This window comes from Dipodomys spectabilis, unplaced genomic scaffold, assembly GCF_019054845.1.
Source record: "Dipodomys spectabilis isolate Male_0828 unplaced genomic scaffold, ASM1905484v1 ptg000575l, whole genome shotgun sequence".
Classification (NCBI taxonomy): domain Eukaryota; kingdom Metazoa; phylum Chordata; class Mammalia; order Rodentia; family Heteromyidae; genus Dipodomys; species Dipodomys spectabilis.
Genome location: NW_024871252.1, coordinates 1170839 through 1195550, shown reverse-complemented (window position 1 = coordinate 1195550; position 24712 = coordinate 1170839). Strand labels below are relative to the sequence as shown.

At 34.4% G+C, this 24712-nt stretch overlaps 1 long non-coding RNA gene and 1 other non-coding gene across 2 annotated transcripts; both read right to left on the bottom strand.

The window, feature by feature from the left end:
• Window positions 1-2650: 2650 nt before the first annotated feature.
• On the bottom strand, window positions 2651-19964 carry LOC122100343. Its single transcript, XR_006146155.1, has 3 exons — window positions 19955-19964; window positions 19189-19193; window positions 2651-3138 (listed from the first exon to the last, which is right to left on the bottom strand). It is a non-coding gene; the product is annotated as an uncharacterized LOC122100343 (long non-coding RNA).
• Window positions 8603-8709, bottom strand: LOC122100354. The gene has a single exon (XR_006146159.1). It is a non-coding gene; the product is annotated as a U6 spliceosomal RNA (small nuclear RNA).
• Window positions 19965-24712: the final 4748 nt, after the last annotated feature.

Below are 24712 nucleotides of genomic sequence, written 5' to 3'. Positions count from 1 at the left end.
TGAAATAAATAGACCTAGTCGAACTTGAATACAGGCTCCACTGTATACGAGATAAGGACTCAAAATTAACTAAACTCTCTGGGGCTCAAAGTCTTCATAGTTAAAGTGAGCATAACAATACAAATCTCACATTATGAGATCTGGATGTCATCAAACCTGGAGTGGGTTTTATCTTAGGTGTGTGTGAAACACTCAAAAGCTGCTGGAAGGAGTATAAACTGGCCTGATGTTTACTATATTACTTAACAGTAAAACAGCAACTATACAGACTCATGGCTGTTTTCTCATGCTGAGAAAAGAGGATCAAGGTTCTAAGCCAGAACAGGAAAATGGATCAGAGTCATCTCCATTGACAGCTAAAAAAGCTTGAGGTGGAGTTTGGTTCAAGTTGTAGAAAGCAAAAATCTCAGGAACAGTGTCCAGGCCCTGAGTTCAAACCCTAGGACCAGCACAAGCACACACGCACACCACACACACACACACACACACACACACACACACACACACACACACCACAAAAACACATACACAAACACACACAATTTTGTATGTTCCTATCACCCCACTTAACAATACTTTCCCACTTCCAAGCTCACAAGTTGTTGTTGTTTTGTTTTGTTTTCAAAGGGACTTGCTGTGTAGCTCAGGTTGCTCTTAAGCTTACAATCCTCCTGGGTGCTGTGATTACAGGCATGTCTACCATAATTGGCTTCACTCAGTAACTCTATAATATTTTTTGCAAGAAATTCATTCATACTCATGAAGATATGTGGCTTAAAGTTGTTCATATTAATATTCTAATGTACAAAATGTAAATAATATAGCTGGACATGGTACTATACTACCACATGGTAATGTCAGACAGAAGTAGGAGTTGCGGAAAGCCAGATTTACACTGCAGAATCTTGTCTCCAAGGAAAGAAATTCTGTAAATATAAATCTATTCTGAGACATACAATATGTTAAATTTATATAATGAAAAAAATAGATTATTTTTAATGGAAATAAAATCTTGACAGAAAATTTGAAAACATGTATATGTATATATATTTAAATTTGGAGAAATAAAATTTCAAGTGGTATTATCTGTATTTTTCAGTCTGTCACCTACCGATTTACTGACACATTGATTTCTGTTTAGTCTTCACAAAACACTGTTCTCTCACATAAGTACAAAAAAACTGCAAAACAAAAAGTACAAAAAGTGCATTATCATAAACGCAAATGTAGTTTATTCCCTACCATAATAATTTGGAGAAAACATGCATTAAGTTAATGGCATTGAATACTGCTCAAGAAGGGGAGTCAAAGAGAATGTAGATTATGTGTTTGTGTGTGTGTGTTTGTTCCATGAGTAAATAATGGAGTCAGAAGTAGACCTAATATTCCTGTTTAGTCTTTTTGCTCAAAGCTAACACTCTACAATGAGAGCTACATCTCCACTTCTGGATTTTGGTTTCTCAATTGGAGAAATATCTCAGATTTTTCTGCATAGGCTGCTTTAAACCAGGATCCTCTGATTTTTACCTCTAAAGTAGCCAGGTTTTAAAATATGAGCCATAGGTGGACAGCAACTACATTAATATTTTTTGCATGTTTGAATGAATTTTAGAGTAAGACATATATGTTACTTTTGAGAATGTAGGAAAATAGTAATTAATATTTAAGAGATCATAAAACATACAAACCTGAACATAGAATTTAGCTGAGAATAGAATGGAATAAATCAAAATTACCTATGATAGTTTTCAGTCTGTGCACAGAAATGATTGCATTGTTGGAGTCCAAGGCCATCAGATAGCTTAGCCCCAGCTGGCTGCTATGCTCATGAGGCCAGCTAGTGATATTCACAAGAATGTGATGTTGTTGGATGGCAGGGATCAGCTTCAAGTTCAGAGATCAATACCTATTGATCTCAAACCCTGATATTTTGAAATACATTGTACTTCCATTATCACAGCTTTTCCTGAATTCCTAGAACCTAAAAAAAGTTTCAGCTTTACTTAGTATTTAACATTTCTTTTTTTCTCTCTCTTTTTGTCGTTCGTGGGGCTTGCACTCTGGGCCAGGGCATGATCCCTGAGTTCTTTAGCTCACAGCACCACTTTTGTGTTTTATGGTGGTTAATTTGAGATAAAAGTCGGATGAAATTTCCTGCCTGGGCTACCTTTGAACTGCGATCCTCAAAAGCAGCTTCCTGAGTACCTTGGATAATAGACACGAGCCACTAGTTTAACCCATTTCTTACTCTATCCTCAAACCTGGTTAACCAGAAACCTAATCCAAATCACATTCTGATTTAACACCAAATGGCTAATGTAAGGAAAATTGTCTAGATTCTATTCAATCGTACATTTTTTTGGCTTCTACTTCTTATTGGAAAACTAAAATTTATTTTTTTTTTTTTTTCATTATTTAGAGAATACTTTATTAGTTTCTGTAATCAAACCCACGTAGATAAGACCTTACATATTTAATACAGTGCGTTTACCCCTGTACAAATGGAAAAAAATTAAGTTTAACATTTCTAGACCAATATGGCTATTAATTTCTGTACAATGCCAACTCAACACGGTAAACTGGGATACTTTTTCCAAAGTTGACAGCACAGCTAAAGTTTCCAAAAATTCAAATTATATATATGTATATATATATATTTATATTTATATAAAAAGACCAATAATAGCAGTATGTTATGCATCAATAGCAGCAACAGCTTTTCCAGGTTCTGCAGTCATCTGAACAAAATTAGACATCCAGCACATCCATTAATAAAAAGAAAAAAAAAGATAAAAAACAAAACCCCAGAAAAATGCGAAGTTCTGTTACTGTTGTGGTACCTGGCACCATTTTTTTTTTTATTAACTTCTCAATCATCATCTGGAAAGAAAACATTCTTGAGTAACATCATTAAAAACAGCTCTGATAAAGCACAGTCACTACTACGTATCATAAAGCAGGTACAAGATATTTATATTCACAGAGGGATGATACAGTACTGTCCTACGTCTATAATACTAGAGGATACAATTAAAAAGGCATTATTGAGACTTGATTCTACTTTTCCAGCAGAGGGCCAAAGGATGGTATGACACAGCTCTGTGAAGAAATGCACTTTCTTAGAAAGCTTATCCTTCCCTAAACCTAACCGGAACAAAAATGTACCTCACACTTTAAACCAAATTTTATCTGAATGTTTAAAGTAACACAGACTGGTTTCATTCATTCTTGCCATTCATTCCTCTTAAAATATGTGGCAGTTTTACACAATGTCTGACATGTTTTTCTCATCCTAATCCGCTCTGACTGGCACACCTTGCCTAATCCTAAGCATACATATAACTGAATCATCATGTTAATAACAAGCCACTTTTTCATATTTATCCCAACTCTTGCTCAGCGTGGAGGTCTAAATTTTACTTGCATTTTGAACATAAATTTTAAGTGTTTTTCTATTTCTTGTCAGGTTTTATTGTTCATTAATTTTTAAAAATTTTATTTTGTTGAAAAGATGCTTTAAAGAGGGATTAGTTACATGTGTAAGGTAAGGAGTACGTTTCTTGTTGAGCATTGTTACCCACTTCTTTCTTGTTCTCCCATTATTCCATCCCTCCCCACTTCCCTTACCCCTCCCTCCCCTGGTGTAAACTTTATTTTCAACATAGTGTCATGTGAGTATCATTGTTGCAATGGGTCATCCTGTGATGAACCTAAATTTTCTATTTCTCTAATCCTAATTCTAATTCTGTTTGGCATCCTAACCATAACCATAATAATAATGATAGCTCAATTCAAAAGTTAACAAAAAATATTTGGGTTTTTATTCATCCTATTAATTCAATGTATATCTTGAATTAACTTGCAGTTTAGCTTAAATCTTCCAAATTAGTTTATATGCGCATATATAAAGTTGTAATTTTATGTGAAAAACAGAATACCTTTGGAGGAAGGAGTAATGAGAAGGATATAGAGGGAGTATAATCAAATATGTTAAATATATTATGGAATTGTCACTTCTGACAATTAATATCTATTAACACAATAACTAAAAATTAATAAAGAACACACTGCCTTCTAGAGTTCTTTAAGAGAGCCATAATCTGTCTTCTGAAAAAAAAACAACAACAAACTCGTGTTAGATAAACTTTGTCCATGCATAATTTATATTGTTTGCCAATTAGTTAACTTAATGAATAAAAATTTATCGAATAAAATTCCTTGACAAAAAATATAAAACACTTACTTAGCAATTGTTTGAGAAAAAGTTTTTGTCATGAGTTTTAAGAAATGGAATTGCTATTTCCCTACAAAGCAATGAATTAAGTTTACTAATCTAGTATTTGTAGTAAGTTTAGAGAACATAATTGGCATGAAAAACAACTAAATATACATCTTGTTTCTTGAATGAGTGATATTTTAAACATTGTCTTTTATTCAAATAAATACCTAAGTTTACATTTCAAAATAAGTGCAATTTTATCTCCTTTCAGAATAAGTACTTACCCTGCAATTAAATGTACTAGCATATTCAGGTATTTAAAAGCTAAATTTTCTATGTTTGTTATGTAGCTCTACATATTCAGAATGACATGATTTTTTTATTCATAAATGTCTAACCTCAGATTTTTGCTTCATCAATATAAATTTTCTCATGAGGTTGTAGTGAGGGCTACAGTAACCAGAATGATCTAAACCATTTCCTGAATTCTAAATTTTAAATAAAATCATTTTTAAGCTTTGATAATATCATTTATAGTCTCTTCAGAGAAATTAAGCTAAAACAAATGATACTTTTTAAACATTTCACTCACATTGTAAAGAATATTAACATAGGTCAAAAAGAGACTAATTACTTCAGACTCATCATATTTAGTGATCTTAGTGTGAAGAATGTAGAGAGTAGAAGGTCCTTATACTCAATAAATAGTATTGGCTAAATTAAATCATATATCTGGATTTCTTAATTGGAGGTTAATCACATAGAGACAGGAAAATAATAAAAAATTTACTTTGGTTTCAACAGAAAAAGATATTTGTGCATGTACCACAGTTGCTTTATTAGTTTGTAGTTGAACACTGGACTTCGATTTATATCTTGGCTGTTGTTGTGAATAATGTGAATAACAATGAACTACAGATATATTTATGAGTTACCCAGAGAGAAATATTCACATGATTGGTGGGTCAGATGATATTTCAACTTAGGATTTCTTTTTTTTTTTGGGGGGGGGGGTCCGGTAGTGGAGCCTGAACTCTGGGCCTGGGCGCTTTCCCTCAGCTCTTCAGCCCAAGGCTAGCGCTCTACCACTTGAGCCACAGCGCCACTTCCCCCTTTTTCCTTTTTGCTTATGTGGTGCTGAGGGATCAAACCCAGGGCCTCGAGCATGCAAGGCAAGCACTCTACCACTGAGCCACCTTCCCAGCCCAGGATTTCTTTAGAAAACTGCATACTACTTTCTACAATGAGAACACTAACCTGTATTTTGACTAAGAGTATAGAAAATTTCCTTTTCTCCACAGTGTCGCCAGCCAACATTATTACCTTTTGAGTTTTTTAAAGGGTAGGTTTTTACTGTGTGCAGTACCCAAGACTGGCCTTATACTCAAGTCCTTTTACCCCAACCTCCAAACACTTGGAATTACCAGCCTTTACCACCACACCTGGGTCCTTGGATATTTTTGATAAGAGTTATAATAGTTACACAGTAGTATTATAGTAATTTTGAATTGCATTTCTCTAATGACTTCTGCTCACAAAGCATTCAGCCAACATAGACGTTTTATTAAATACAAATTTGTAAATCCACAGGAGATTTTCAGGGCTTTTTGGAAAACATGTCTATTCAGAATTTTTGTCCATTTTTAATCAAGTTTCTTGTTAATCTCATCTTTAATCTCTCTATAGCAAATCAATAATTAATTCAAGGTAGTAGAAAGGAAAAAATTAAGCAGCTCCTAACATTTAAAATTTTTTTAATAACATGATATTGCTTAAATCATTTTCTGTTGAGGCTTGAGACTATATAACTCAATTTAGTTAGACCTTTTACAAGACTATATATAATTTATTTATTTTACTTTGTTCTTTCCAAAGGCTGCATGACTAATTTCACTTGGTTTCTTTCAGTTTCATGTAGTTCAGATTTCAAAATGAAGAATAAATGGAAGGAAGCAAACAAAAAATATATTTCCCCTCATCTGATGATGCCTCTACAAGAATGAGAAAAGTGTTGATCCTTCTAAGGACCTAGGATAGAATATCAAAAAGACAATTTATTTTTCCAGGTCTTCCTTACCTTTGCGATGTAACTTAAATGATGTAAAACACAATATACTGCTCAGATACTTTTATGTTCTATCAGTTTTGCACATTTTCATATGGATTTCACCTCTGTCTACAACATTTCTTCATCATTCTGACCCTGATACTTTTACACTATCACGACATAAGATAACCAGTTTGTTTTACAGCATGAGAAGTTATCCATCTGGCTTCCTTGGAAGCAGAGCATGGTCAATAGATATTACTTCTGGTTGCTCACACTACATGTAATGGTTTTTGTACTACTTATCATATTCTATTTGGTATTTAAAAAAGAATGCTGGCTAAACTCAAAGCTCATTCATAGGTTTATGTTAAGTGTTTCACAAGTCTTATTCTCTTAATTCTTAAGATAACATTCGCTATAATGCTGATGTTATTACCATTGTAGTGTTGGGAAAAATTGTAGTTAAAGACACTAAGTGCATGGCCCAAAGACACACACAGTGAGGAAGGAAATGAGCCAAAGTTTCCAAAAGTCTTTCAGTAATACCAAAAAGGTGGGTAAAATCTCTCCATTCTCTTACACTCTCAATTCAATATTCATTTTGTCCAAGAAATAATAGCATAGCAAATATTGCCCTTGGTGATTGTTTTCTATCACATTTTGTCTTCAACACAGAATGTGTTGGTGACATTGGGTTATCATACACAGAGCTGAGCTTACAAATTGAAGTCCGAAGACAGCCAAATTTCTTCTGTCACACAGTTCCAGTTTCATTTTTAAAAAGTACTAAAACTTTTAAATATCATCACTTACTATCTTTTAACAATCCCCAAACTGACATATACTCACTTCAAAAGGCTTTCAAATTAGGAGATGATAAAACAGGCCCCCATGAAGTAAATTTTCTTTTATTTTTTAAAATTGTTCTAAAAGCCTTGTGCTGGCTGGTCACACCTATAATCCTATCTACTCTGAATATTTGCTCTGGAGTCTGATTTCTGTGGATAACACTTGGGAGCCAATCAGGGCCAAAAAAAAAAACTTCATGAAATTATTTTTCAAAATGTTTAATGAACTAGCAAAGAGCCAGGAATTGAGATGTAGCTTATGTAGTAGCTCACCAATCTAGATAGGAAAGGCCTAGCAAGACCTTGAAGCCCTGATTTTAAACTCTGAGCACGCCAATATACATTTAAGGCGTGTGTTCACATGCTCGCACGTGTTTCCTTGAGCGCTGCCTTACTCACACACACACACATTTATTCAAATTACCGTCATATCAGTGTTCTGCATTAATTTCTTTGTTAACGATATTATATGGGTAAAATACAGGAAATAAACTCTTCCATCTCAGAACATTTTTATATGTTTTTTATTGTAATAATACTGTGCACAGGGGTCACATTTACAAGGACAAGGAAACTAGTACATTTCCTAACAAGCATTGTTACCTCCTCCTTTATATTTCCCATACCATCCCTTCCCTCCCACCTCCACAAGTATACTCCCCTCCCCCTTCCTTCCTCCGCCTAAATTGTAAAGTTCATTTTTCAACATAGTGTCTTGTGCATCTCATTGTTACAATGGGTCAACCTGTATCCCTATTTGAGCATTTTTTCCCTTCCCCTCCCCAAATTAGAGAAGCATACATACAAGATGTAAGTGCACCAACTTCAAATACAGAGAAAACAGGGGTTTTATCGTGGGGAGAAGCATACAAAAAAACAAAAAATTGACATCACACATTATAAGTACCTGAGAAACAATAGCAAGAAACAAAAAACCACTTGTGTCCCTATTTTGGTGTTCAATTTCTTTAACATCATTTTATCTGGTTATATGCACATATCTTTTGAACTTTTCTGCTTATCCCAGACATACATTTGTTATTGAAAATAAGGGAAATCATGGGACCTATGTTTCTTTGGACTTGGCTTACTTCAGTCAATAAATTTTTTTCCAAGTCTTTCCATTTCCTAACAAATTGGGCGATGTCATTCTTTCTGATGGAGGCATAGAATTCCATTGTGTAAATATACCATATTTTCTTGATCCATTCATCTAATGGGGGCATTTCGTTTGGATTCATATCTTAGCTATCATAAATAATATTGCAATCAACATAGTTGTGCTGGTAGTTTTAGTATGGTCTTGTTTATGATCATTTGGGTAAATCCCCAAAAGTGGGATTACTGTGTCATACGGGAGTTTTATGTAGAGTCTTTTGAGGAACCTCCATACTGCTTTCCAAAGTATTTGAACAAGTTTACACTCCCACCAAGAATGCAGTACGATTCCCTTGTGACCACACAACTTTCAGCATCTGTTGTTGTAAAAATATGGAATGCTACACAAATTTTCATGACATACTTGTGCAGGGGGCATGCTAATCTTCTCTGTATTATTCCAATGTTAGTGTATGTGATGCTAAATTGAGCACAGAACATTTTTTATATAGAAAGTATAATTTTTATTGATTTTATTAAACTAGACAATTCAACAAAATTAAGTTCAAAAGAATTGTTGTGAAATTTTAGAATCATATATTTCTTACATAAGCACACATTTAGGAATAAAATCAAGATAGACATGCCAAAAACAAAATAATTCCAGATATTTGTAGTTCAAGAGATGTGTAGGAGGAGGAATTCAATTATTCTATACAAGGCACCTGTCAAAATGAACATTGCAGCAAGTGTTTAGGTTTGTTAAAAGTTTTAAGGTTTTAAATATGCTTAATCTTGGGATTTTGCTTATATATGCCCAAAATAGGACCGTTTGGCAGGTATAAAACTTTTCTATAAAGTATTTAATATTTATGGTAACAGACATTAAGTACTAAGTATGTACATTTCAGAGTTTATGGAAACTTTATTAATGAGAAGTTGCAAAGTCTTTGTGTAAAGAAGCAGAGTGAAGAGTTAAAACTTTAACTATACAGTTTCTGTTAAAACTTTAGGGATTCCTTACTTTATTTGATAGCAAGGAATAAATGATGATATAAGCCATAATGTACGCATGTATGTTACTATTCACACACATACATATACACACGTATACATGCACACATGGAGAAAGACACATAATTACAGCCAACACAAGTTTCAACAGTTGTTGAATATGCCTTAAACTGAGTACTAGAAACAATATATGTCGAAGATGTATTTGTCTCTAAGAGTTCATTTACCACTCCTCTTATCTCTTAAAACTGGTAGTTTTAGAGAGATTTGACTTACAAAATGCAGTACAAGTGATAGCAAGTCACTTGGAAACCTCAGTAAGTATGTCATATGGTGTCTCCCTGCTCCTCAAGGATTGCTTACTCTTGTAGACACTTTCAACCACCAATTTAGCCGGAGAATACCCTGGTAAAGAGTAAAGTTATAAGGCTTTAAATGGCATCCTTACTTGAGCTCTTTTTCCAACAACCAGCATGAATTTGTAGGCAGATGAGTGAGTCCTCAAAAAATTGGACTCTACATATATATTTAACTGACCCATGTGAAAATTCCTATGTGAGAAATGCTGACTGAGGTCTTGCTGATTTCCTGGCCAAGAAAATAAGAAAAAAAGAAAGTATTTTTAATGTTTTAAAGTTTGAGAATAATTTGTAACCTGTCAATAAATGTGTAGAACACAATTATACCAACTGACAAAAAAAAATGATGGCATTTCATTTATGTGCTCTTGGATTTGGCCAGTGATTTTAGAGGTGTCTACACAAGTAGAATCAGCATAAATCAAGCCAGCATTTCTTCATTTATGATATAAGGAAAGGTTACTGGTTGACACATTGTAACCATGAAATATACAAGACACATTACCAGAGGATGGGTGAATGGGGGAGGTGGGGAGGTGTGAAGGGAAGGGATGGTAGGGGAAAAACAAAGGGGAAGGTAACAATGCTCAATAAGAAATGTACTCATTACCTTACTTATGTAACTGTAACCCCTCTGTACAGTATTTATAATAAAAATATATATTAAAACATACAAGGAAAACTTCTGTACTTATATGAAGTTGTATTTGTCACTCAATATAAGTAAGGTATTGGTTTTAGGACCACAGGCTTATTACTTTGGATACTCTAAATCTCTACATGAACACAGTATATTATTTACATTAGAATCTGCCCACCAGCTAGTGCAGTATAATTGCTGTGAGAATTTTTATTACATTCTATATTTGTAATGAAAACTAAAAGTATATGTATGCACTATCAACAGATACAAATTTTTTCAGATAAATTTTGTATGCAGTTTGAGGATGGAATTGGAGAGCAATTTCGAAAAGCACAAATTTCATCAAAAAGACCAGGTTGCAAATTGTAACAAGGAGCTAATCCAGCATCATTGAATAGTATGGAACTCCAAGGAGAAGTACTTGAATTGAGACAATATAAGAAAGTGTAACAACCCAAGGACTTTTTAAAATGCAGCTGCTAGAATTCTCATGTAGAGCTTTCATAACAGTTTGTGAAGCACAAATCAGAACCTCACTGAAGTGTAGATGGTTTTCTCTCAACTTTCTGTCATGATCAGTCATTATCAATCAACATATAGCTAATCTTGAATAATCCTCTAATAAAATGTTGATGGAGTGTTTATATGCAGAAAACCTCGGAAGGCTAACTTTTTCCAATTAGGACAGTCTGTATTTTATGATCCAGCCGAGAGAAAACTAGGTAAGCATCCATTTACAACCTTCTGAATAATTCTGATTCTGCCCACATCACTTATCTATCCATACCTGTGCCCGACTGAAACGATTTTAAAATAATTTATCATTTAAAATTTAAATTTATGCTTCAGGGAAGATATCGAAGGAGAAGCTGGAAGCTAAACAAGCTCTCACATAGAAAACAGCTTTAGTGCTCCAGTGAAAAGCCCTAAGCTGGAGAATCACACCAAGTGTGCCAGCACAGTACAGAGAGAGGCCAGAGAGGGAAAAACTGGGCAAGGAGACAAATCTGAGCACTTGCCAGCAGCTGTGGTTGCAGCTGTGGCGGGGCGGTTGCGGCTGTAGGCGCCATACCTGCAACACAGAGAGTCTACGACAAAGGCGCCAGATGCAGCAGGTGAGAGGATTCTACTCAACACCAGCAAGAACTGACAAGGAGCAGACATCTTCATCCTTCAGATCGCAGACCAGAGATCACCCAGGAACCAGACTCCTGTGTGAGTAGAAGCATGATTTCCTCACTCCTTCTCAGGGAGCAGAGAAGGGAAGGCCACCCTTCCCTGCCCACTACCGGAGATCTCCATCTCTGATACTGGCAAAGGCCTCGCTGAGCAGCTAGCTCCAACTCAGTCTTTGGATGAAAACAAAAAGTAATTTAGCAGGTCACAGGAACCTAGCCTGACCTGCCAGGCTCAGCTCTATGCAGGGAAAATTCATCCAGCCCTTGCCTGGGCCAGCCCCAGGAGTGGCTTTCTTCACTGGGTAAACAGAGCAAGGGGCTGCCCCTCCCTACAGCAGCCTAGACAATCAATTGAAATTCAGTAACAATAAACCCTGAGAATGGCTCCTGGCTGGGCTCTTTGACTGCTTCAGAAGCTAGCCCCTCAGGGAAAAGCTACTGTTTGCTGAAAGGCCTCAACTCTACCAAGAACCTAGCCCCATTACAGCATCTCTAAACTAGAAGAAACAGCCATCACCCTGTTTTGTGATACTCAAAGCAGATCTCCCTCCCATTGAACTAACCTGGGAAGAGGATGACAAAATCCTGGGTAAATCAAAGCATTTTCCTGCCTCCTCAAACAAACTGACTTAAGAAAACAACCAAGCTACAGGAAAATCAAACACCACAAGCAGACCAGAGACTCCAACAAGAGACTGGTTATGGACACAAGGGAGATGCAGGACCTTCCCATCTCACCCCCAAAATGCAAATAACTCTTTTTTGTTACCTTTTATTAAAATTTTTTAACATTTAAAATTTTTAACTTTAAAAAATTGTTTTCTATTAACTTTTTTTTCTTCCTCTTATAATTTTTATTTTAGGGGTATATGTTTGTGTGTGTGCTTTTTTTCCATTTTTGTTTAGCTCTACTGATCTTTTGATCCTTTTTTCTTTTCTGTCTCATTCTTTTCACTTTTTCTTCTCTTTCCTTCTTCTTTGCATGATTTAATCGCTTTTCTGATCATTATCAGATATACCTGTAGTCGATTATTAGACCTTATCCCCCATTGTATACACACTTAATCCCGAAATTTATTACTGAATTCAAAACCTCTTAGACTTAAATTCCTTAATAGCCGTACTACCTCTATATACCTATATAAAATTTTAAGCATTTTAATTTTTTTAATTTTTCACGTCTCCTTTCTATCCCTTCCGTTCTCTTATCCTATTCCAGTCCTTCTCTGAATATTACGTTTTTAATTTGCATAATTTAAGTGTTTCATTTTTTAATTTTTAATTTTTGTTTTACAATTTTTTCTTGTCTTTTTTTCTCTTTCTTTTTCCCCCAGTCTCTACTATCATTCTATCCAACCTATTTCCTGCTTTGACATTAGGACTAAGTTAGCTCTCCCTCTACCTTTCCACATCCTTCTATTCTTATTTATACCCACATCTCTCGCTAAAACTAATAACTTCTGGTTTGCCAAATTCTTCTTTGTGGTTCATAGACTATTAATACATAGTTGTTTGATGTTGAAAAATATATCTGTTGAACTTGATTTTATCTCAGTCTTTTGACTATGCAAATATAGACTGTGTTGATGCTTGCCTGAAGATAGTTTTCTAGCACAAACTGGTGTTACTTTCATCCCAAATGGGCAGCATAAGCTGGAAAAAACACAAGAAAAATGGCACGTCCGGGTATCTCAACTCCAACTCATGATAATCAGTGGAGAGAACAGATAATGAATAATCCAGAGGAGAGCTCCCCCAAAGCTCTATAAACACTAATGGTAAACATGGTAAAAAGATTGAAAACCTGCAAAGGACTCTGTGTGAGCATGAGAGGGAGAGAGATGAGGCAAACGAAAGATCAAAACAGGAAGCTCAAGGCGTGAGGAATCTACTCAAAGATAGATAAAGGAATTGCATGTGCAACTTGAGAACACTCAAAGGAATTGTGTGAGCAAGCTGTGATCAGTCAAAGAGAACTACAGGAATTGCATGAACGTGAGGAAGCTAATCAAAAAGTAATACAAGAATTGAGAGAGCGGGATGAAAATACACAAAGATCACTAGAGGCATTCATGGAATCCGTAAACAGAGAGCTGAAAGAAGTCAGGGAGTCCACAAAGGGAATGCTGATTGGATCCCAACAGAAGGAATGGAAGTCCAAGGAAACCATAACCAATCAACTAAGTGATTTGAGAATAAACAATGAACATCAAATTAAGGAAGTAAAGAATTTCATACAAGATCTAAAACAAAGATCCAACAAAGAATTTGAAGCCATAAAAGCCGACCAACTACAAGTAAAAGAAAAAAAAAAGTAGAAAATCTGGATAGTAGAATAGACCACGCAGAATATTGAATCCTGAGGATAGAAGACAGCGTAGATTTTATAGAAAAAGAACATACAACCATCCAAGACAAATCTAAGAAATATGATAGATCTATTCAGCATTCAACCTTTGAGCCACCAGTGCCTACCCATGTTGCATATTTTGTGTAATTCAAATTTTCAGCATTGTATAGATGCTCCTACTACAATATAAAAACAAAAAAACTTAACCTACTTTTCACTGTATTTGATGTTGTTATAATTTGTGGAGGGGAAGGAAAAAACTAAGTTGTTTAAATAGGGATACAGGTGGACCCAGTACAACGATGAGATGTACAAAATGTTATGTAGAAAAATGAAATTTACAACTTTAGCTCAAGATGGGAGAGAGGGTCGGGAAGGGGAGATGGAAAGGGCTGATAAAGGCATAGAAAGGAGGAGGTAACAATGCTTTATAAGAAATGTACTCATTACATTGTCCCTGTAATTGTAACGCCTCTGTATGGTATTTTCACAAAAAAAACTTAAAACATAATAAGGATATTTGTAAAGTACATAACGAAGGAAGAATTTTCATCCTTTACAAAATATATGTAAAATCTATGCTAAACTATATTTTACTCTACCTTTCCTGCAACCAGTTTGATATAGTTTAATACCTGTCACGCCAAGTTTCTTTATATTCTACTGGAGATTTAATTTTTCATGTATGTATGTTTATGTATATTTATATGTATCTATCTATCTATCTGTATATGTTCCAATGTGGATCCTCAAACTTGAAACTTTGCTTTTTTTTTTTGCTGTTCAGCAGTTAATCTGGTCCGCTCAATCTGTGACAATATCTGTGCTCATTCTGATCATTCCTTTATTTACCACACCATTAGCACCATCAGCCTTTTAAAATGAGCTTAATTTCCAGAGATGATTGCCAATCAATCCAACCAATATACACCTAGAGGGTTTTAATAAAACAAGCTTTAAGGTAGGAAGATATCATGAAGTGACAACTACAAAATTTCTACAGAGACCTGACATCTTTCACATTTCTGCCTTCCTCATGATACTTAAGCAATCATTGACTAACACTATTAATAATACTGCAATTATAACTTAAAGATCAGTGTTTTTGCAACCTGAAGCTTTCTTTTTCTATGATTCTTGACATAAACTTTTGTGAGACTTTTTTGATTGTGGTGGGATACCATCCAAAACAAAGCCATGTATATCAAGAAAGCCAATGTTTTCAACTCAGAGTACTAAACAAAAGAGGAAAAAAAATTAAGGTTAGCTATATACGTTAAGCACAAATATAGGCAATATCAAGATATTTTGAAATTGTATAATTTTATTGGATAAAGTGGCTCAAATCTATAATATTATCTACTTGGAAAAAAGAGCTCAGAGGATTCCAGTGCAAGGCAAAATGTTTTATGCTTGTGTTAGGAGGACCTCAGTCCAAGCAGGCCCAGGCATAGTGGTACTACCTCAAAATAAGCAATAAAATTATAATTTGTAGGTATGGTAGTAGTAGAGATGCCATTTCACAAGTATAGTTTTTGAGTTCAATCTTCCAGTAGTACTGGGAATTTAAATGTGGCATGTCTAAGGTCAAGACTTCATACTTGTCTTACAACCTCTAATAAAACCTTTACCTCTCTTGCTATTTTTTAAAAGTATAACCATAACTTCCATGCCCCAAACAAATAATTTCATATTAGAGATTTTCTTCTATGTATTAAGTAATATGTTATGTCCCACTGAAATCAGACTAAAGATAAAAAACCCATTGTCTTACAAAGTGACTGCATATGGAAACAGAATCTCAAAGGTAGCATTTAAGTTGAAGTGTACTCCAAGAGAAGCAGAATGCCTTGAATATGCCAAGGAAAGAGGAATCAGAAGCTAACTCTAATCTTGGTGTTCTAATTCCACCAACTCTGAGACAATGTATTTACAATGTTCATGCTACCCAATCTGTGGTAGTTTATTATTGCAATTACTAGCAAACATGTGGAAGCTATAAGACACGAAAAGTCTTTGACTCTTCAGATCCAAGACTCATCTCTATAATCCTAGTGATTAAGAAGTACAAGACTTGGGGAATAATGGCTTTCAGGCTGGTAGAAAAGTTCATGAGGTTCTATCTCCAATTAACTACAAAAATTTCTGGGCTGGGCCATGGTTCAAATAGTAGACTGACTACTGTTAGCAAAACAAAAAACAAAAAACTGAGAGCCTGATGTATGTTCAAACCCCAAACTGGCAGAAAGAAAAAGTCCTTCAAATAATACTATGAGAAGCAGAATTATGAATAGGAAAGCAGAAACAAAAGAAATAAACTTATTGATATAGACAAAGCTCCTCAATGTGAAATATGGCACAAACTGTAATATTTAGTGTTTTCCTTCCTATACAGTAGAAATAAATGGCATTTTTACTTGACGAAACTAAAATATAAAACTGTATGCAATAAATAATCACATTACTTTTATGTTTCCATAATTTAACTTGTTTTCCTAAATATTTCTCAAATAGTGTAGCTTTTGAAAATCAATAAATGTTGCATTTTCATATACGATTACCTATCCTTCCAAGTGTGGTCTAAAATTGATCTACACTGAAATGATTGCCATTGACATTTTTCTCAAAATATTTATACTTTCAGCTGACCTTCCACAAAACTCATACCCAGAATATAACTTTTTAGTTTGTTCATGCAAACATAGGAACATAAACATATGTCTCAAAATGTTAATTACGTTTATCTGCTGTCATTAATGAAGTATAACTAATAGAATTATGTATATACCCTGAGGGAAATAAGATACTTCCTTCTAAATACAGACTTGCAGGCACACACACAATCACACATGCACATATATATATTTACCACTTTGACTCCAGTTAGATTCCTGACATTGGGTGTCAGCAGTGATCTAATAATCAAATTTTCCTGCCCAGACACAAAATACATTCATAATTCCACACAGACAAAAACACCAGATCATTCAAAATAATGAGAATATTTAACAGAACCAACCAGCACTTGAGCCATCTACTCCCTGATTTCTTTTATTCATGGTGATGCATTTTTCATATCATAATTAAAATATTTTTGTCTCTGATTAACAGAAAAAAATAGGGGATCATATAATGGAAATTGTAGGTAAAATTACTTGTAATCTTTACTATATCTTATCAAAGACTTCTGTTTCCTTCTTGTAGAGTGTTTCTGTCATTTTGCCCTAATGTCTATAATTAAATTACAAAGGACATGCCATATACCTTAATTCATTTTTCCTAAAGGTTATGCTATGGAGTTGAATCTGATTTGTTTGCTTATTCTAAATTAAATATTCTCAACAACTGGCAATATTGTTTATGTTACTCCTAATCCATTTGAAATATCAAATAGAACTGGAAATTCCCCTCGGCAATGATTTGTGAATGTCATTAATGCTTGTGGAGGGATGAAGGATTTGAATTATCTAGAGTGCATTAAAAATGGCACTGTTATTCAAAGGGCTGATCATTTAGTCAGCTTTTAAAGTGTGGTCTTCTTATTTCATCTAAGAAGATAACAGTATGCTATTCATAACATTCTTGCCTGCAAAGCAGTAGAATTATTTCCTTTGTACAGTTGATGTCCAGCTGCGACTTTAGTGAAACCTACAAAAAATTGCATAGGTGTATTAGCTCCTCTAGATTTTGAAATTTTCTTCCTGTAGCCTTTGTGATTTGAGCCCAGATTCATGGGATAGTCACATAATCCACAATACCAAAGCACCAAAATATACAAAGACCACATGCAAAATGAGTTTCAGTTTTTTCTATGTTGATTTCTTTTTTTAATGATTGTCTTTTAAGGAGCTAAGGGTGTTTATTTCTCATTATTTTTTATGTTACTTAAATTTTCCAGATTTTTCAAATAAAATAAAGAGATATAAAACAGACCTATTTAATCGCAAAATAGAGCTAACCATTTGCGTGATTTTTTAATTCTAATCCTGTTTTCAGTTATCTTCAAATAACATTGAGATGAGTCCAGCATATATGTAAATTGACATGTATAAAACACACAGAATTCTGGAATCTTTGGACTGTGATTTCTATCTAACTTCACTTAGAAAAGAAAATGATCACTTGCTTCATGTCTTAAGTAATCTACTTAAAACAAGTTTTTATTAATTTTGTTAATAAATGTCATAATCTATGGTACTGATGCATTGCATAAGTATGTGATTCCTTATTTCCACTGAATTAACATTACATTTATTTTATTTTTTTACACATGAAATAATGACATTCTGGAAGATAATACATGCCTGCTTTTCATTTTGGTTGCCAAAAAGGAATTATTAGACATTTGGAACATTTAAATCTGAACTTTCAAATTTCACTAGGACTTGAATTGTGTTACTTACAAATTTAATATTAAAATAAAAAGTATCATTAAATAGAAAGCAAAATTATGTTATCACATCTTAATCCCTGAATTGACTTCATGATAAGAAACAATTAGATTTATATAACAAGATATACATACTCAAACGAACTATGAGATACGGAAACAGACAACTTCTTTTTTGTTTTGTGTTTGTTGTTTTTTATAGTTTGTGAAAATTCTGTCTTTTTTACCTTATGCCTGGTATATTCATTGTATGTCTTCAGCAAGGTGAGGGGTGGGCACAGAGCTTTAGGAAAAAGAGTGAAAAATAGCAGCATTGGAGGTCATTGAACATTGATGAAAGTGAACTATTTAACACATGGGTGGGGACAGGAGGGTGGGACTGGGAACAAGTGAGGGAACTGAAGACATTTCACAAAAGGAAATGTTCTCATTACCTGACCCTTGTAATTGTAATCTATCTATAAATCACCTTAATAAGAACAACAGAGTAAATTTCTGTTAAAAAGGCAAACAAAATGTTGTTTCTTAGAATCTTAAAAGTTTGTTTTGTTTACTGGTTTGAGCTGGTTGAGTCTATCTCTGAAAATAGCTACATTGACATTCATTGGGCGAATTTTTGAGCTGCTAGTAGATAAAAGTCAATTATGATTGTATTTTTTTGAGACTGATTCATTTATTCCTTTAATCTAATTTGTATTATTTCTGACTACTGGTTTTTGGTTTTGTTTTTCCTGATTTGTCAAAGACTTAGTGGTGCATCATTAGTGCTTATTTAAGATTGTTCTTAAATCAAAAGAGATACAGGATATCAAACAGGAGATGCATGCAAAAATAGAAGCTGCACAAACCTCAGTAAGAAGTGAGATAAATGCCAAATTAGAGGTAATACATACCTCATTAAGAGGTGAGATCAGTACTTTGAGAACCAACATGGAATCCATAAAGGAATCCATTTCCTTCATGCAAACCTCAATAGAAGCCATGGTCAACAGTGTGAACGAAATGGAAGGTAGAGTGTCAGATACAGAAGACAGAATACACCAGCTGGACCAAAAAATGACAGATATGGAAAAATCACTCAAATTAAGCCAAAGGGAAATTCAGGAACAAGGCAAGGATGCCCACTGTCTCCACTCCTCTTCAATATAGTCCTGGAACCCTTAGCAAGGGAAATAAGGCAAGAAAAAGACATTAAAGGGATCCGCATAGGGAAAGAAGAAGTTAAACTATCCCTTTTTGCAGACAACATGATACTATACCTTCACAATCCCAAAAACTCCATCCCCAAACTCTTAGAAATCATAAATCACTTCGGCAAAGTAGCAGGATACAAAATAAACCCACAAAAATCAGTTGCCTTCCTGTACACTGACAATGTACAAGAAGAGAGGGAAATAAAGGGAGCAACCCCATTCACAATAACCTCCCAAAAAATAAAATATTTAGGAATTAACCTAACCAATGATGTAAAAGAACTATTTAATGAAAAATATAAAAAGTTAAAGAAAGAAATTGCAGAAGACACTAGGAAATGGAAAGACCTCCCATTCTTTTGGATAGGCCAACTTAACATAGTAAAGATGGTAATACTTCCAAAATTAATATACAAATTCAATGCAATTCCTATTAAAATCCCAATGACGTACATCACTGAAATACAGAAAACAGTCCAAAAAGTCATATGGAACAACAAAACACCTAGAATTGCCAAAACAATTCTAGGGAATAAAGACAAGATGGGAGGGGTATCCATGCCGAACTTCAAACTCTACTACAGAGCTATAATAACAAAGACAGCATGGTACTGGCACAAAAGAGACCGGAAGACCAATGGAACAGAATAGAAGATCCAGAAATAAATCCACAGGCCTACAGCCAGCTGATATTCGACAAGGGAGCCAAAGACATACAATGGAAGAAACACAGCCTCTTCAACCACTGGTGCTGGGAAAATTGGGCGGCCACATGCAGAAAGCTAAAAGTGGACCCAAGTCTATCATCATGCACCAACATCAACTCAAAATGGATTAAAGACCTTAACATTAAACCTGAATCTCTGAAACTACTGCAGGCCAGAGTAGGAGAGAAACTTGAACTAAAAGGCACAGGAAAGAACTTCCTGAACAGAGGCCCAGGGTCACAACAAATTGGAGAGAGACTCGACAAATGGGACTACCTTAAAATAAAAAACGTCTGCACAGCTAAATCTATCGCAACCAAGCTAGAAAGACAACCAACTAATTGGGAAAAAATATTTACCAGCAATATATCAGACAAGGTGTTAACATCCTGTATATACAGCGAAATCAAGAAACTAATCCCTCTAAACCTAACAAACCAATTACTAAATGGGCAAGGGAACTAAAGAGGGACTTCTCAGATGAAGAATTAAAAATGGCAAAGAAACACATGAGGAAATGTTCATCATTCCTGGTGGTGAAGGAAATGCAAATAAAGACAACCCTGAGATACCACCTTATCCCAGTCAGAATGTCTCACATCCACAAATCAGCCAACGACAAATGCTCGAGGGGATGTGGAGAAAGAGGAACCGTATTACACTGCTGGTGGGAATGTACACTTATACAACCACTTTGGAAAGCAATCTGGAGGGTCCTTAGAAAGCTAAAGATTGACCTCCCTTATGACCCAGTCATACCACTTCTAGGCATCTACCCTGAACAACAGGAACCAATATACAAAGACACGTGCACCTCCATGTTTATTGCAGCACTGTTCACAATAGCTAGGATATGGAAACAATCCAGATGCCCCACCACATATGAATGGATAAAAAATTGTGGTATCTATACACAATGGAATATTATGCAGCCATTAGAAATGACAAAATAATGGCATTTGCAGGGAAATGGATGGAGCTAGAAGGAATCATGTTGAGCGAGGTAAGCCAAGAGCAAAGAGACAAATGGTACATGGGTCTCACTGATAAGTGGATGCTAAATCCAAAATGTTAGGTGTTAAGACAAAATTAACAGGACTTAAGAAACAAAGAACTCCCACTCATCTGGTCAAACCACTACTAAATATCCCCATGCTGCTGATGAAATGTATGTTGTATATGTGTACACCGTTATATGTTATAGACTGTAATAGACAATTTGCTCCAGGAAAGTTAGAATGAACTTGTGAATTTAAATGAGAATCATTATTTCACAATACTGTGAAATTTGGGAAATTATGTAATCACTTAATCACAATTAAAAAAAAAAAAAGAACCTCGGGGAAGATAGGGAGGGAAGGGATGGTAGGGGGAAAACAATGGAGGGGGTAACAATGCTCAATAGGAAGTGTATTCATTACATTACTCCTGTAACTTTAGTCTTCTGTATACTATCTTTACAATAAAAAATTTAAAAAATTGGTCTAATTTGTTGATGTACATACTCAAAGCTATAAATATTCCTGTGAATATTGTCTGTGCTGCTGCTGTTTCCCAGAGGAGGTAGTATTTTGTGTGTTCACTTCCACTGAATTCCATAAACGTTGGAACTTCCCTGCTTATCACTTCCGTGACTCACTGATGATTTAGCAATGTGTTATTCAGTCTCTATGAGTTTCAGAATCTTATGTGATGCCATTTGATGTCGAGATCTAATTTGGTCCCATCATGGTCTGACAGGATATGAAGAGTAATTTCATTTTTATTTTTCAATATTGAAAGATTTTCCTTGTGACCTAAGATATGATCTACTTTGAAGTACATTCCATGGGCTGCTGAGTGGAATATATATTATGACACTAGTAGGTGAAATACTCTGTAGATATCTGTTAGGTATAACTTGTCAAAACAGTTATTTAGCTCTAAAGATTTTTGCAAAGTTTTTACCTGGATGGCCTGTCCAGAGTTAAGAATGATTTGTTCAAGCAACCAACAATTTATTTGGATGTATGCATGTTTTTAGTTTAAGCAATATTTCTTTAATGAATTTGTGAGCTCTAGGATTCAGGACATTGATATTTAAAATTGTTACATCCCTCTGATGGAGAGCTTTCTTTGTCAATATTTAATGTCCTTCTTTGTCTCTTTTTACTTTCATACCACTTTTATTTTAAAGCCAATTTTATCTAATTTAGTATAGCTCCTCCAACCTGTTTATGAGGTCCATTTTTAATTTGTAAAAATTAAAATGTACAGAAGGGTTACAATTCCATAAGTCAGATAATGAGCACATTTCTTTTTGAACAGTGTCACCCCTTCACTCATGTTCTCCCAATTTTTCCCTTTCAGCCTCCCTCTCGCATAAGTTGTATATTTCATTTGCAATGTAGTGTCTATTGAGTAGCACTGCTGCATTTAAGCCTTTGTCCCACCATTTCTGTATTCCCCCTTACCCTATCCAAACGTACATATAAGACCAAAGGTGCAGAAATTAAAAAAATGGCATCAGAACACTGAAGAAAAATGCAAAATAATAAACAAACTCTCATAATCATTTCTTGGAGATTATTTTAATGAACATTATTTTATATGATAATATTCGTACAGCTATTGATCCTTTGTGATCCTCCTTTGATCTCACTGTATAAATGTTTACAATCCCATAAAATTTATCATGTCCAAGTATAATGTTTTCTCTTTTACCATCCAACTGCGTTTACTTGTAGAATTAGAGGCACGTTCTACTACAACAAATGAGGGAAATTAGGCAACCTATATTTCTTTGAGTCTGTCTTTCTTCAATTAATATAAGTTTGTTCCAAGTCTTTCCATTTCCTTATGAATGGTGTAATATCATTCTTTCTGGATCAATAGAATCGCATCATACTGAAGAGTTTCTACATGGCAATGGAAAAAGTTAGCAGGATATACAGAAAGAGAACAGAATGGAAGAATATTTTTACTAACTAAGCATTAGACAAGTGTTTTCATAACTCACCCATATTTAGAGATCAAAAAGTTAAACCCAACAAAAATAAACCCTCAAATAAACAAGAACCCAATTAATATATGGGATAAAGACTTAAAGATAACATTTTAGAAAAAGAAGTAAGAATGAAAAATAGACACATCTCTCTCCAAAAAAGAAATACAAATCCAAACAAACCGGAGATTCATCTCACCCCTCTTAAAATGTCATTATAAAAAACGAACAATCACAGATACTGATAGGGATGTGTACTAAAGGAAACTCTATTACACTGTTGGTTGAATGTAATCTTGTTCAATCACTTTGGAAAACACTATGGAAATTGCTCACAGAACTGAATAGAGAGCTACCTACCTATGATCCAGCAATTCCACTTATGGTAATTTATCCAATAGAGCAGAAACATGCCCACACTGAAGCTACCAGCATAATCATGTTCATTATTGCATTATTTTCTGTAGCCAACATATGGAATCAGCCCAGATGCCTCTCATTGAAAAAAGAAATCAAGAATTATATATGTATATATAATTATATATATATATATATATACATATATCTAATTTTATTGGTCCCAATTTACAAGTATATATGTACGTATATAAATGTATGTATACAAACATAGATACATATATATACAAACATATAAATACTTACATAATGGAATTCTGTTCATCCATCGGAAAGAATAATATTGCACCATTCTAAAGGAAAAATGAAACACTTAGAAATAATATTAAGTGAAATAAAGCAGACCCAGAGAAACTTAGTTTGCATGACTTTCCTCACTTGTGGTACATAGGAATGTCTATAAATGTAAAAGTAAACACACTGGATGGTAGGCAAGGAGGTACAAATGAATTATCTGAAGTGTCAGAGTCCGTGGAGAGTGAAAATACTATAATTCTCTTAAAAGGATAAGTCAAAGCCCACCAAAATAAATACCAGTAAATGTGTAGTGCAAGAGAGGATAGTGGGGGGCAATGTGAGAGTGGTAGGAAATTAAAGGGGAAAAGGATAGAATACAGGCAAGAATCCATTGTATACTTCCCAGAATTGAAATATACAAAGCAATGGGTAGTGTGAAATGGGGTTGAAGATGTTGAAGTGGTAACACAATTCCAGGTGCATTGTACACATAAACTGCTTTGTTAAATGGCGAGACATTCCATAAAATAATAATGAGATACATAAGGATTGGGGTTGATTAGTAGGGGTGGATGAGAGTGTTGAAAGGGGTGACATTGATCAAGATGCACTGTATCCATACACTGTTTCAGTGAAGGGCAACTCCTTTGTACAACTAAAGATAATAAAAATATTCAAAAATTAATTATGATAGTTGAATAGAAAGTTGAACCTCAATTAAATTCCCATTTAAAAATATTTTTAACCCGGAGACTTGGAGAATAAAATTCAAATAATAAAAACTTATGAATCTTTTTTTTTTCAGAATTTGTGAAATTTAAATCAAAACTTTGCTTTTTGTCAGCCATTGGGCTGTTAAAATATTTCAAAGTAAGTGGCTTAAAAGGAGTATATTTTCCGCACTCTAGAAGCTTAAACATTGATTTTAAAATTGGTTGTTCAAAGCAATTCTTTGTCTTATGGGGGTCTACTTTCTGATTCATTATAATCTGTTTGCTGGACTTTCACATGGCAGAGTAATTATAT